The 15,993-nt window shown below is 44.9% G+C and overlaps 1 long non-coding RNA gene across 1 annotated transcript in view; it reads right to left on the bottom strand.

The window, feature by feature from the left end:
* Positions 1–9,740: 9,740 nt before the first annotated feature.
* LOC137525846 (uncharacterized) overlaps positions 9,741–15,993 on the bottom strand; it is a 30,635-nt gene continuing 24,382 nt past the window's right edge. Inside the window, exon 2 of the long non-coding RNA XR_011023028.1 lies at positions 9,741–10,224. This is a non-coding gene — a long non-coding RNA (uncharacterized lncRNA). The remainder of the gene's footprint in view (positions 10,225–15,993) is intronic.

Here is a 15,993-nt window from a genome sequence, read left to right as displayed (position 1 = left end):
GGGTGGGTGATCAGATTGCCCGCAAGGGGCAGGTTAGGGGCTGATTGATGGGTGGCAGTGACAGGGGGTGATTGATGGGTGGCAGTGACAGGGGGTGATTGATGGGTGATTGACAGGTGATCAGTGGGTTATTACAGGGAAGGACAGATGTAAATAATGCCCTGGCGAATTGATAAGGGGGGGTCTGAGGGCAATCTGAGCGTGTAGGCGGGTGATTGGGTGCCCGCAAGGGGCAGATTAGGGTCTGATCTGATGGGTAACAGTGACAGGTGGTGATAGGGGATGATTGATGGGTGATTGATGGGTAATTAGTGGGTGTTTAGAGGAGAGAATAGATGTAAACGCTGCGCTTGGGTGGTGATCTGATGTCGGATCTGCGGGCGATCTATTGGTGTGGGTGGGTGATCAGATTGCCCGCAAGGGGCAGGTTAGGGGCTGATTGATGGGTGGCAGTGACAGGGGTGATTGACAGGTGATTGACAGGTGATTGACAGGTGATTGACAGGTGATCAGGGGGGATAGATGCATACAGTACATGGGGTGGGGGGGTCTGGGGGGGTCTGGGGAGAATCTGAGGGGTGGGGGGGTGATCAGGAGGGAGCAGGGGGCAGGGGGGGGGGATAAAAAAAATAGCGTTGACAGATAGTGACAGGGAGTGATTGATGGGTGATTAGGGGGGTGATTGGGTGCAAACAGGGGTCTGGGGGGTGGGCAGGGGGGGGTCTGATGGGTGCTGTGGGCGATCTGGGGCAGGGGGGGTGGAAATCAGTGTGCTTGGTGCAGACTAGGGTGGCTGCAGCCTGCCCTGGTGGTCCCTCGGACACTGGGACCACCAGGGCAGGAGGCAGCCTGTATAATACACTTTGTAAACATTACAAAGTGTATTATACACTTTGTATGCGGCGATCGTCGGGTTAACATCCCGCCGGCGCTTCCGTATGGCCGGCGGGATGTTGCGGCGGGTGAGCGGCGCCAGGCGGAGGCGGAGGATCGCGTCACTGATGACGCAATCGCTCCGCCCATGCCCCTACAAGGACCGCCGCCATTTGTCTATACGGTGGTCCTTGCGGGGTCCACTTCCCGGCCGCCAATTGTATATACGGCGGTCGGGAAGTGGTTAAACTCCACTAAAATCATGTTACTTCAAAAATCAGGTGAGAACTTTAAGGATGGTTTCACACTTTAGCCCACATGCTATTAACTTTTTCTCCTAAGTGATATTTTCTCAACTTGTCAAATAAATGCCCTTTAAACCTCCAGCAAGCAAGAAAATACTCCAAATAATATTGGTAGTACATTTTTGGTTCTTTTTCAATTGCAAAGTGCTGAAAAGTTAATTTAAACAGGAGATGAAAAATTATCTCCTAGGATAAAACTCAGAAAAAAGCCATAGGCCCTTACTTATGAAATTATTTTTTTGGGAGTTTTCTCCTTGGTGATATTTTCACAACAACATTTTAAACCAACAGCAAGCAAGAAAATACTCAAAATCATTTTGATAGTATATTTTCAACTACCTTTGGGTATTTTTTCAATTGCAAAATGCTGAAAAGTTAATTTAAATACAGATGAAAATAAAATGATCTCCTAGGAGAAAACTCAGGAGAATCTTTTTATCTCTATCTTTTTCTCCCTTATACCTAGGAGAAAATGCAGGAGGAGATAAAGTTAATTGAATTAATTGCAAAGTCAGGTTTTAATCCCTTAAGGGCAGAAATCACATCATGCACAGCTCTGGGTGTCAGTGGGCTGTGGAGTGTCACACGTAGAGATGGCCCGAACGGTTTCCGGCGAATTTCGGTGGTTCACGTTCCCAATCGAACGCAAACTTTTCCGGAAGTTTGGTTCGCCCTCATAGTGCATGATGAGGGTCAACTTTGACCTTCTCCATTACAGTCAGCAGGCACATTGTAGCCGATCAGGCTACACTCCCTCCTGGAGCCATTCCCCAATTATAAAAGGCAGGCAGCGTCAGGCTTTTCACTCACTTGTGTACCTGCATTAATTAGAGAAGGGAAAGCTGCTGCAGACTCTCATAGGGAAAGCTTAGTTAGGCTCTTGTAGGCTTCTTAGCTTGCTCCTTGCTGATTCGTATTGCTAAAAAAGCACCTCACAACAGCTCTTTTGAGAGCTAATCTTGTTTTTGTGATCTATTTTTTTTGTGTGTGTGTGTCTCCCACTGACACTTGTGTTGCATAGACAGCCTTGGTAATTCCTACTGTGTGTGCCACTGCCAGGCCCAGCACATTCAGTGACTACCTGTGTGTGTGCCAGGTGCACATTGTAATACCCATCACTGCATATACCTACCTATCTATTGTACACAGTGCACCCACCTACCGACGTGAGTGCACACAGTGTCACTGTGCCTGTCCGGTACCTGTCTGTGTGTGACAGGTGCACATTGTAATACCCATCACTGCATATACCTAACTGTTGTGTTCAGTGCACCGACCTCATCACTGCATATACCTACCTGTTGTGTTCAGTGCACCCACCTACCTACGTGAGTGCACGCAGTGTGATATACCACTCCGTGCATACTTGTTAACTGCACCTGTGTGACTGCACATTGTATTAGTCAAGTCAGTGCATACCCTTCACTTCATCCCCCCCCCCCAATATGGACAAAACAAAAGGCAGAGGGAGGCCACCTGGCAGGTCTGTTCAAGGTCACGCTGTCGTGATTTCGTGTGGCCCTTGACCAAATACAGTGTTCAGAAGAAGGCACGTGCCATCAACCCCCAATATTGTCAGAACGTAGTTGACTATTTAACACAGAACACCTCATCTTTCTCAGCTTCCGCACGGAAGCTTGACATTTCTTCCTCCTCCTGCTCTGATTCTGGCACCCCACTTAACACTCAGTCGGCCGCCACCACCAAAGTGCCATCACCCCAGGGCTCAGCGGTGTGGACATTTTTTTGTGTGTCTGCCTCAGATGAGAGCAATGCCATCTGTACTCTCTGCCACCGAAAATTGAGCCATGGAAAGACCAAGACCCGCGTAGGGACAACTACCTTACAAAGGCACATTATTACAAAGCACAAACTGCAATGGGATGACCACCTGAGCAAAAGCAGCACACAAAAGCAAAGCCACACACTGCAGTGGAAGATACCAGGCCGCAATTGTTTCTCAAAAAAGGCGATATCTAAACTGTACCGTGATGTTGAAAGGCAAGTGGTGACATTTCTGGCACACAGCGTTGGGTCAAGGGACCATCTGACCACAGATGCCTGGTCTGCAAAGCATGCTCAGGCCTGCCCGAAGACTAAGTCAGTCCCCATACACAACATCTCTGCCTGCATGCCGTGAGACTGCCTGCCCCAAGACTAAGTCAGTCCCCACACAGCATCTCTGCCCACAGGTGGGTTGACTGCCTTCTCTGCCACCACCAACAGGGTCCAGGACTCCAGGTGGAATTCTGAATTTCTGGTATGTGTACATGCCTGCCTATTTTTTCTGGCTGCACTGCAGCTGTAACAACAAAACAAAAGGCATGTACATGTGGCAATTCCCCTTCGTGATCATTACCTTGCTGCGGTGAAGGGGCTTGCGTATCGCAATGAAGCAATGACCGCCGGCTATATGAGTGTATTGGGGTAGGCACATCGAAGATAATAAGGTCATTGCTTTATTCTGGACAGACCAAATTTGATCAGGTGGACAGTCACTGTTGTTCTATAATTAAGCTACCACAGCCCAGCGACCATATGGGCTTGAAAACCGTCATGGCCTGCACTGTTGTCATGGTGCGCACCAGGCCAGCACGGCCGTCACTACACAAACAGCTGTTTGTGGTGCGTTACACAGTGAGTTTAGTGTGTCAGTGTGAAGCACTTCTCTAATTACACTCCCTGATTGATGTACACACATGTAAGATGTTTTAAAGCACTTTAGGCCTGCAATTTAGCATTCAATGTGCTTTCTGCCCTTAAAACGCTGCTTTGTGTCAAATCCAAATTTTCCCCCGGGACTTTTGGCATCTATCCCACTCCACCATGTCCCCCTCTAGGTGTTAGACCCCTTGAAACATATTTTCCATCACTTTTGTGGCCAGCGTAAATTTTTCTAGTTTTCAAAGTTCGCCTCCCCATTGAAGTCTATTGCAGTTCACAAAAGTTCATGCAAATCGAACCTTTGGCGAAGGTTTGCGAGCCGAAAATCAAAGGTTCCGGCCATCTCTAGTCACACACAGAGAAATGCAATAGTACTATCAGAATACAGCGAAATAATGATGCACTGGAGTGGTTCTGTACCTGTAACTTAATGAGGCAACAGCAGTGGTGTGCACACAGCTCTGTGTCTCAGTGGGCTGTGGAGTGTCACACGCAAAAAAAAAAAAATACAGGATACTAGCCCTCAATGCCCTGATGTACAGCTAGTGAGGAACAAGGACACAGGCCTAGCTAATGCTTTCCCTACATATCTGTAGCAAGTCTGACCCTGCTCTCCTGCTCTCACTAACAGTCAGCAGCCAGCAGAGAATTAATCCAATATGGCCACTGAAACTGCTTTTTGATAGGGGGGCGGGGGTCCAGGAAGAGGTGCTACCTAATTGGCTGCCATGTGTCTGCTGACTGAGAGGGTCAAAGTTTAGCTCAATGATGATGTATAGGCGGGCGAATCAAACATGCCAAATGTTCGCTGGTCGCCATGAATGCAAACAGCGAATGTTTGCAGAATACCGTTTGCATGCATTTGGGCCCTCTCTAGGCTTTTTCATGCTCTGGAACATTGTGCAACACTGGTTTTCTAACAGTTGGAGCTTGATTGCAGGAGGGGGAACAGACTGATGACTCATCATTGCGCTGCTCCTTCACTCCATCCAATCAGCTAAGAAAGGGATTTTGCTCATGCTGTTGTTGTTTAGCTGTAGCAGGGCGACTCCTAGGGTAACTGCATTGTTTTTGGGCAGTCTAAATAAAAAGACATTTCAGAAAATTGTGTTAAAAATTAGTAGCTGTGTAGAAATAATTCATTTGGTATACATGTTTATGCATTGGCTTCAACGTTTTACATTTGTCTCTGGAACAGTGGCCAATTTCCTAGATTTTGCCAGCATTTTAGCTGAATGCCCCTGTGGCTGGCTGCCAGTCTTCACTGTTAATATCTTAAGAACATTTATTAGGAAAAGCTGAAATAAGCTTTGTCTATTTGAGGAGTGTCAACACTGTGAAAAGCCTTTTCAGCCATATGTATCCTAAATACAAAGTGATTATGAACAATGGATAGACGTTGTACTTCTTTATTGGACAGTGCATCGCCTGTGAAGCTGAGTACAGTGCACTGTTTGTTCCTTGCGTTCATTGTGACGACAGTATGGGAGCTAGAAGAGGACCTGTTAACTGCACATAGCACTTGGTCAGACTAAGTCTAAAACTACTTTTCCCAGTCTCCTTGTACCTCTGAGATTTTTAGATGTAGTAACATGACTTAGGGGCCATTCTCACTTGTACTAGCATTTTATGCATGCATTTTTTTGCATTCATGATTCTGCATTTGCAATTTTTTTTTGTATGAACTTTTGTGCACGTTTTTGTGATTTTTATGTGAATTTGCACGTGAATTCTCACATTGTAGCGGACTGAGGAAATAACCTGGACAGTGTACGCATACATCTCTAAAATACGTGTGCATGGTGGGGGAGTGGCTATGTTATACTATGGAGAAATGGCTGTGTTGTCAGCAGGTACGGATTTCTGGAGAGGCCACAAAGGCCCAAGCCTTGGGCGGCTGCAGCCCAAATGGGGCACCTGGACATGAAAGAGGAGTGCTACATATGAAAGAGGAGGTTGAAAATGGGGAGGAACACATGACAAAATGGAAACTGCTGCTCACGGGAGCTGCTCATGATAGAAGGGGTTACAGTACATGGATGATACACATGGAAGAGGGGGCTGCACATGGAATGGGAGGGGCTGCTGTACAGGGATGATACACATGGAAGAGGGGGCTGCACATGGAATGGGAGGGGCTGCAGTACATGGATGATACACATGGAAGAGGGGGCTGTACATGGCATGGGAGGGGCTGCAGTACATGGATGATACACATGGAAGAGGGGGCTGTACATGGAATGGGAGGGGCTGCTGTACAAGGATGATACACATGGAAGAGGGGGCTGTACATGGAATGGGAGGGGCTGCTGTACAAGGATGATACACATGGAAGAGGGGGCTGTACATGGAATGGGAGGGGCTGCTGTACATGGATGATACACATAGAAGAGGGGGCTGTACATGGAATGGAAGGGGCACTGCTGCACATAAAAGTGAAGCCACAACATACTTGGCCTAGGGGCACAAAAAGTATAAATCCGGCCTTGGTTGTCTGCAAAAAGTTGCAAGCATCAACATTTTTTTTCCAGACACGAGGCACGGGGCTTCCTGCATTAGGTGGAAACAGCTCAAAAGATTTTCAATGGGCATCAAATCTAATGTAGATTTTGCATGCTTCCAGTGTCCGGGATTCAGACTCAATGGAAAGAATCAATCCGTTCATTAGATTGATTCCATCAATCTTATCAGATTGGTTCTGCCTGTGAGTAATTTGTGGGATTGCATCTGTAAAGAGCACCATTATTTTATCCTTTTTTTATATATTTCTTCTAGCAAATTCAACTTGATACAAAAACACACATACTTTGCAACTGTTAAAAAAGTCTCTTTAACAGCAGTAAACACAAATTACATACGTAGCAAAGTATATATTGCAAAGTAAATGGACACATCAGTAGGTTTGCACTTGCTTCCCAGCTACCTCCCACGGTGATCCTTGAGACTTTGCTCAATGTATTGGAAAATAATGGGTGCTCAATTATCAGTTCACATTATAGCATGCATCTTGAAGACCTAAGGCCATTGCCCATTAAAAGTAAATAGAAATGTACAGTCTATCAAGAGATGAGAAGTACTTGTCATGCCATGTGCCAATTGTCAGCTGTGAGATGATCGAGAAATAATATAGCTGGGAACAGTGAACTGATGTTTAGCTGCCTTCATAGCCTTTTGATCTTCAGTCTTTAGGAGACCTGCTGAGAGGCAGCTCCACAAATAACCTCATTGGCGAGCCAGCTCTTCAGTGTGTATGATTCCACCATACATAATTGATTAGGATGATAAAAGCACTAACCCTGCTCTTATTTTTCTTCTTGGAAGTTTTCTCCTAATCCTCTGCTCTGCAATTATTTACTCCCTACACCTCTTTAGCGCTAACGCCTTGTAACCATGAGAACTGAGACCTCATCTTTACACCCCAATACATTAAAAAAGATACACAGGTTAATTCCCATAAACCTAAACATTTACTTTAGACACAAGACCAATTTTAGAGTTGGGCTAAATCATTTGTTTCTTCTTCACAAGTGACCCCACTTCCTCTTCCCCCTAAAAAAGGTAGTTGGCATCAATTGAACTAAAAGCAAAAAATAATAATAATTTTAGACTGGTGCCAATCCCAAATTAGGAGATTTTTTGGGGGGTGGTTTACATATGATCTCTTGTACCATGAAGTGTTATTTGCAGAGTGCCGCACTTTCAATGTATTCCTAGTGGCTACTCGTAATTCTGGATTTTTCTTTGTTGCATTTGATTTAAGTATTCACTTTAGCATTGCAGGAAAAAAATGTTTTTTTTATGCACACAGAGAGCATTTTGAAGACAATTATAAATCAAAGTATATGCAGTGAAATACGATTTTGTCAAAATGTACAATTTCAGACACCTCAAATATGTGCCCTGTCTTAATGTTTTTGGTACAAAGAGCAGCAACCACAACCCACTTGCATCATAATCATCCTATTAAAAAAAAAAAAAAAAATCTTGTAGTTCTCTTTTGTCCCTCTAGTGGGATCACTGAATTTAAAAGGTTACACCTCCTCTGCCCCAAGTCAGTAGCTACTCTGCATTATTTAATTCTCAATAATAAGAAATACAGAACTCAGCAGTAAGGAAATGTGAAGTACACAGGGTTGTGTTCTAATTTGAAGGACAACTATCTAAGTTCACGTTTGTTTTCGAACTGCAGTAATAAATGGAGGAGAAAGCTTGGTAAAAGAATGTGACAGTGAAAGTAAAAAATGGTCTCCTTCAACATGCAGTATCTGTAAAACGTTGTCTCATAAGAACACAGACGGCATCAGATGGTAGAAGAGTCCTCTTCCAGAGATAATGCTGTCTTTGAAACCAAATACTGGCCACCCTTCCAGCGTGAACCAAAAGCTGTGTGACCACGGCACCCAAATTTCATGACAAGCAAGAGAGGTTATCCTCATCTATCAAGAAGGGAATGTGTGTGCATGTTTGAGCGATGTTACTGCTCATTAGCTGTTCTCCGTTACATAGCAGTAACTTTGCTCGAGCATGCACACTCATTCATAGGTGGTGTGTTGTCTCTTGTACCTCACACAATCTGGGATCCATTGTCGTTTGGCCTTTGGCTCACGCTGGAGTGGTGGTCAGCATTTCGTTTCAGCTACAGACACAGTACGGCATTACTTCTGGAAATGGACTCTTCTGCCAACTGACACCGTCTGTGTTTTTATGAGGGAACATTTTGCAGGTACTTCATGGTAGGGACCTTTTTTTTCTTCACTTTCAGTGCTACATTCTTTTACCAAACTTTCTCCTCCATTTATTGCTGTAGTTAGAGTAAAAAATAAATTTGACTGTTGTCCTTTAAAACACATGAAGCAATGATGAGCCTTTAAAAATAATGTTAATTAATACGGTTGTATTCAATAATGTGCTGTAACATTGGCCTTAATTCAAGAAAGTATATTGTATGGGTTCAGGGAAAGGTTTTGGTGATCACCACACCATTTTGCTTATGAAAAAATCCCCTGATGACTGGGAATAGTGTAACTGTGTTGCCTTTGCTCCCTATTTACATGTTCCTGTTGTGGCTTGAAAAAGGACTTGCAGGAGCCTGAAACAGACTGTACAGTTGCCACCTTATGGATTATTATGGTATGTGGATTGACCTTGGCTGCCTGTCAATTTCTTTTTTCTCTCGTTTGTCCATTTTTGGTGATGTGTTTTATTTTCTTAAAAAAGGACTGGTCTATGTTTTGGTGTTTTTATAGTATATTTCCTATTTGAATTTCATGAAAGGCAGGCAAAAAGTTGTGCCAGGGGCCCAATACACATTTCGTTGTTTGTATAAACAATAAAAGAAATGACATGCGCTGAGGGCGCACATATATTTTATCGCCCTTTCATGTATCAGGGAAAGCTGGATGGCAAAGGAATCCAGAGTAGACTGCTTGCAAGGAAGTGCCAGCACTTCCAAAAAGCAAATCTGGAAAATTGTCCAGTGTTGCGAGTTCTGTAGAGGAACCCGAGTCAGTGATTGTGGAGGTCACAACAACCTTACTGTCAGTACAGTATTAAGATGTAGGAGGCCACACATTCATTTGTGACTGGTGTCCCATGTTGACTAGGAAAAGCAGAAAGCAACTGCTCTGGAACAAGACTATGGAGAGAATGCAGAGTAAGATAGACTTATAGTCAACTGACTGGTTACCAACCTTTTTCCAAGGATGCTGCTATCATTCTATGGATGACTCAAAACTGGTAACTTTTGCAGGTAGAAGACGTTCAGTTACTTATGAGCAATGATTAGGCAACTGTACAAAATACAGTCTTATATAGAGGTGCCCTCTCAAACATCTCAAATGTCCTTCTAGAAAACTATACCCATTTTCTTTGGAGTTCTCCTTTAAAATGACTGATATCTACTGTTATTATTTTTATTTCCAGTTTTATCATGGCTTAGACAGGAAGTGTCTTGTTGCCTTCAGAGCCAGATTGGAAACACAATTGGATTCTTGGCTTTGTAGACTAGTCTTTGTTGTTGGTTCCATTCCAGATTGAGGCAACATCTTTGTAGGTAATTCTTCAATCCGAGCCTCTTCTGGCAAGATGCACCACAAGATTGACATGCTTCACTCGATAGATTGTCCAGTCACACACGCTCGCTGGATCCTTTGAGAAATTGGTCTACATGACCTCAATACATTCTGCGTCAAGCTTCAAAGAGATTTCCGCTTACCATGCACCGGGCTGCTCTTCCCAAGTTGACACTCAAAAGTAATAGTTCTCACCCCTTGTAAATTGGAAATTTTATTTTTTGACTTATTATTCTTAAGATTCTCCACAACACTGAGCTTCTGAGAGAAGTCTCTGGATATTTATGCATGTCAAGCTATTCCTAGATTTCCTGCAGTGAGAAAAAGAGCCTTAAACACAGAGTATTGGAGCCCAGAAATAAATATTTTTCCATTGAAAATGCTAGTAAGTGTGAGGGTTCTTAAGAGTAACTGCTGGTAAAATGTCATCGCATGGGGCCCTTATCCATGGTGCATTATTTTTGCATGATGATGTTGCACCAATTTTAATAAATGTGCACACTAGAATGACCATTGAAAACTGACAATCTATGCCTATTGTGCTGATCCCTCTCTGAGAATTTTCCTTTTAACCACTTGAGGACCCACCCTTTACCCCCCCTTAAGGACCAGTGCTGTTTTAGCTGATCTGTGCTGGGTGGGCTCTACAGCCCCCAGCACAGATCAAACACCAGGCAGAGCGACCAGATCGCCCCCCTTTTTTCCCCACTAGGAGGATGATGTGCTGGGGGGGTCTGATCTCTCCTGCCTGCCTGGGTGTTGCGGGGGGGGGCACCTCAAAGCCCCCCTCCGCGGTGAAATTCACCCCTCCCTCTCCTCCCTCCCTTCCCCGGAGATCCGAGGCTGCACAGGAATGGATCTGTCCTGTGCAGCCTCTAACAGGCTCCTGCCTGTCATGTGACAGCGATCCCCGGCCGCTGATTGGCCGGGGATCGCTGATCTGGTACAACGCTGCTACTGTTAGCAGCATTGTAAAAATGTAAACAAAGCGGATTATTTCCGCTTGTGTTTACATTTAGCCTGCGAGCCGCGATTGGTGGCCCGCAGGCTATTCACGGAGCCCCCCGCCGTGAATTGACAGTAATCAGCCGCTTGCTGATTAATTAGACTGCAGCCGGCGACGCAGAACTGGTCCACTTTGCAGCTGCCACTTTGCCGACGCGCGGTATGAGTGCGCGGTCGGCAAGTGGTTAAAATGTTCCTCCTCCCCTCTCCACTTGTAAAATGTCCCTTAGCAACCCTTTGCAGATCAGTAGTCCAGCACAGCACATATACTGTATATGGATAGTAATCAGCGATTTTGTTACTGTGCACAATGGGAATGACATGCCTCTATCTTAAAATGAAGATAAAGAGGAAATGCAGTGAAAATAACATAAAGAAAATAAGTGCTTAATTTTTACAATAATTATTTATAACTGATTTAGTCAGTGTTTGCCCATTGTAAAAACTTTCCTTTCCCAGATTTACATTCTGAAATGTATCACATGAAGACATCTTTACTTCTGGCAGGAGACGTCTGTGGAAGGAGATGCTGCTTTTTTTGGCAGTTGGAAACAGATGTTATTTCCCACAATGCATCAAGGCTCCCACAGTGTGATGTCAGTACCTAGGTGCTGACATCACACTGTGGGAGGGGTTTCACCTCAATTTCAGCCATACAGAGCCCCTGGTGATCCGTTTGAGAAAAGGTAAAGATTTCTCGAGGTAAAGGAATTATCAGCTACTGATTTGGATGAGGTTCTAACCTTCGTTACAGTTCCTTTTTAAAAGCTAGTATGCCAATACATTGCATTACTGACCAGAGGCGTATCTTAATATAAACCTGTGAGGAAAAAATGTTGTGTACTTTTACTACCACAATCCTTTAAAGAGAGTCTGAAGCCAGATAAATTAGCTCTTTTTATTGTCCACTTATGTTAAGCCTTAAGATCAAAGATGATTCGCTGCAACACCGCGGCAGAACAAGGTATTTATCCCCCCAAAATCCTGGGGCAAAATTCCACGACTTTCCAGGTTGTGGATTCTGCTTCCCGGGTGAGGCAGAGCTTTGTACTTTAGCTCTGCCTCCAGTCCAGTCAATCTCTGCCGATCTCCGCTCCTTTCAGTGAAAGACTGAGAGGGGCGGGGAGAGGTGGAGATCGGCGGAGATTGCCTCGAGCAGAGGCAGAGCTACTGCACAAAGCTCTGCCTCCATTTAGGAAGCAAATGGAGAATTTTGCCCCAGGGGTTTTGAGGGGATAAATACATTGTTCTGCCGTGGAAATGTGGCGAATCAGCTTTAATCTTAAAGAGAAACTGTACTGTTAAAATCTTACATGAATAAACATTCCAGCCTGTTTGTTGTCTTCTCTTAGCCCCCTCTGTGATTTTTGCTGTTCCCCGCTGCTTTCTTGGGGATTAAATCACTGTTTTATTAATTGTTTTTGTAAACAATGAAGATGGCCGCCAAACAGGAAATACATCATCAGAGCTGGTGCCCGTTTGCAGAGGCTCCTCTCAACCGTGACTTGGTCTAGCTCAAGTTTTTTTTATTTAGGAATACCCCTCCAAAAAACTTATTACAATTAGTAAGAGAACTAACTTTTTTTCTGACCATGACTAAAGTTGAGCTAAAGGGTTTGGAGGGGGAAGAAGACTAAGGCTGGTTTCACAGTGGGACATTACAGGCGCACGTTAGAGCAGCCTGTAACGCAGCCCACCGCACAGTAATGAAAAATCATTGGCTGTTCACAGTGCGGACGTTGCGTTACATTGTAACGCTGCGTCACAAGACAACGTACTGCATGCAGTACTTTGGACGTGGCTGAGCCGCGTTAGACTGCTTGCACATGCTCAGTAATGTTGGGGAGGTGCGGAGAGCGGCCAGGCACATGGCTAATTAATATGCACTGCACTTTATGACCTGCAGTGTTTACTTCCTGGAGCAGCCGCTCTGTGCGGCGATTGGCCGGCGGGACCACGTGATGCCGCATGCGCACAAGAGTGCGCATCACTGCATCACTGACGCCAGAGTGAGCTGCACAACGCGGCTCACTCTGACGTCCAGATCCAGCACCACCAGGCGTTGAGTTAGGGGGACGTTATGCGACCTTAACGCCCCCTCTAATGCAACGTCCTGGTGTGAAATTAGCCTAAAGCTTGTAGAAACTTTGCAGAAATCGCGAACGACAAACAGCGACTGTTCACCTGTAACTGTTCACTGCCAAACATGTTCATCCATCACTAGTTGTAGTATTAGCCACAAATGGAGTAAACCTACCAAACTTCATTAGCCATGAGTTTGCATTCGCCTTATACTTGATACTATAACATGGAGCCATTTTTTTGACCCTTCACCCTTAAAGGACTTACGAGCCCAAATAGTAAAAAAAAGTTAAGTACCTTAATCATTTTTAAATGCACGGAGGACGCCGTCCGCTCCCTCCGTGCTGTTCCGCCGGGTCCCCGCAGTCTGATCGCCCCCCGTGCCGCTCCCGACCCCACGGACGGGGTCGGGCTCCCCTTCCTCTCCCAAGATGGCCACCGGAGCCGGCCGCGGCTGCGCAGTCCGCATACGCGTTAGTGCGGCTGCGCAGCTCTAGGGCCTCCCCCCTCGATCCACGCTACTGTGCGTGGATCGGGGGGGAGGCCCTAGAGCTGCGCAGCCGCACTAACGCGTATGCGGACTGCGCAGCCGCGGCCGGCTCCGGCGGCCATCTTGGGAGAGGAAGGGGAGCCCGACCCCGTCCGTGGGGTCGGGAGCGGCACGGGGGGCGATCAGACTGCGGGGACCCGGCGGAACAGCACGGAGGGCGCGGACGGCGTCCTCCGTGCATTTAAAAATGATTAAGGTACTTAACTTTTTTTTACTATTTGGGCTCGTAAGTCCTTTAAGTCAGGTGGAACAAGATGACAGGTTAGGTGTTCCTGACATTACTGTCAGATCTGAGAAGATTAGCTGCTGTTTGTTTCTGGTGTTATTCAGACACTACTACAGCCAAACAGACTAGCAGGGAAGCCAGGCAACTAGTATTGTTTAAAAGGAAATACGTATGGCAGAATCCCCATCCTTCTCGCTTTAGTTGTCCTTAAACAATGTAGTGTCACCTAGACATTCAATTACACGCCTTGGTGATGGGATCAGAGATGGATTAAGATATAATGGGGCCCTAGGCAAGGTAGTAGATTTGGGGCCCCATTGTGGTCTTTTTAGTAAGATGAAGTAGAAAAAGGTCAGAGAAAGTGGCTGGTGGGCCCCTTGACACCCACTAGACCCAAGGCACCTGCCTAAGTTGCCTGGTTGATCATCCTGCTCTGGTTGGGAAGTGTGGATTCAGTGGAATTACTAGTGCAACAACTTCTGTGCCTACGGGCTCCTGAGATTTAAATCTGGTCCTGTCTAGATTTATGTTTTACAGTCCTTCTTTCAAAAAGAGCATTAGCAGCCATAACCTGCTGTATTTCTCTATTTTTACATTTTTTTATTGTTTTTGTTGTTTATTGTTTTTTTAACTCAAGAAACATACCTATGCTGTGTACCAGTTTGTGAAAACCAAAAAACAAATTCTGTCCCACCGCTTTTAAGTTCCAGGAAGAGCACTTCACATGATCTTTTAGCAATAACAGCGTCCCACTTAATTACTGTTGTGCAGACAGGAGCCCTATTAAATACAACTCGATTCCCAATTTGTGCCAATTAAAGCAATCAAAAACACGCAAAGCGAAAATACAATTTCCGAATAACATTTAATAGTTTAAACAATCGTGGCCTCACCCTCTGATGGTCCCTCTCAGTTCCTTATTTATTATTATTTTTTTTTTTGCAAACTTTTTCTCATGTTTCCATAGAAATCTATTGATTACAGCATAATTTAGTTTAATATTTTTCTCTTATAGAGCGCCATGCTTGCTTACACGCACGGCACCATCCCCTACAAATCGTTTCTCGGCCTTTGTTCGGCTCACTAGGTTACCTAAGTGGTGGATTTTATTGAGTAAATTCAAGCTGTCACTTCAGCTGGCTGAAGGATGGCTCAAATAGAACGCAAAACACTAAAAGAAAAGTAGGATAAAATAATCTTGTCAAGCCAGAAAAACCGATTGCTTGAAGTTGTAGCCTTCAATCAATACACTAATTCCACAATTTATACCTCTTTCAATTGGAGAGGAAAGGGCCCTGATACAGTATTTTTTTTATTTTTTTTTTATTTTATTTTTTGCAAACTGAGTGGCCAACTTTGACCTTCTGTCTATGTGAAATGCGGGATTAGCAAGTCCTTCTGCTTAGTGAAATTGACTATGAAAATAAGAAAGCAAATAAGTGACATTTAAGAGTCAAACTAACTTTATTAATTTCAGAAACACAACGGGGGGAAACTTGGGATTTAAATGCTCTGCATTCGATTCCTGAGATTTTGCAAAAACATATTAAATCCACACATTAAACACTTGAAAAGCAAATATAAAAATTAAGCTCATGATACAAACAGAAAGGCGCAAAAAAAAAAGAAAGCCTGAGAAACGTTGACTTCCAAGGCGTGAAAATGCTTTTAATCTGTATTTCCTCAAGTACACTTCAATAAATGGGAGGTAATACATTCTGGGATGCTGCATCAGATATTCTTCACTGAGGATTGTACCCAAATGAATTGCAAATAACCTCCTTACTTTGGCACAGTGAATCGCAGATCCCGCAGGAGCCAGCAGTTACCATCGCTCCCAAGAAATGGCATGCTAAATTTAAATTTATTTTAAACTGGAACTACAGGCACTGAACAGAATGCTTGTATTGACATGTACATGCTCCTAAACCAATAAATTAAAGTGAACCTGAGATAGGCAGTGGGGAAAAAAATATACATGCATGGGGCTTCCTCCAGCCCCTCCAAGCTAATCGCTCTCTGGTCGTCCTCCTGCGCTGTCTGGATCTTTGGCAATTTTCCCCAGTAAGTCCTCTGTTGTGCGGCGTACTGCACATGCGCGGCCCTGCTGGGCATGTGCCCCGTCATGCTCCCGGTCCTGTGCAGTACTACTGCGCAGGCAGAGAACACTCCCGGTCATGGGACCACGATGGGGGAGTGCACGCTGCTGGACTGCGC

The sequence above is a fragment of the Hyperolius riggenbachi genome, chromosome 7 (assembly GCF_040937935.1).
Source record: "Hyperolius riggenbachi isolate aHypRig1 chromosome 7, aHypRig1.pri, whole genome shotgun sequence".
NCBI classification, from domain to species: Eukaryota; Metazoa; Chordata; class Amphibia; order Anura; family Hyperoliidae; genus Hyperolius; species Hyperolius riggenbachi.
Note: the sequence above shows the minus strand (reverse complement) of the source record. Positions and strands in the feature narration are given on the sequence as shown.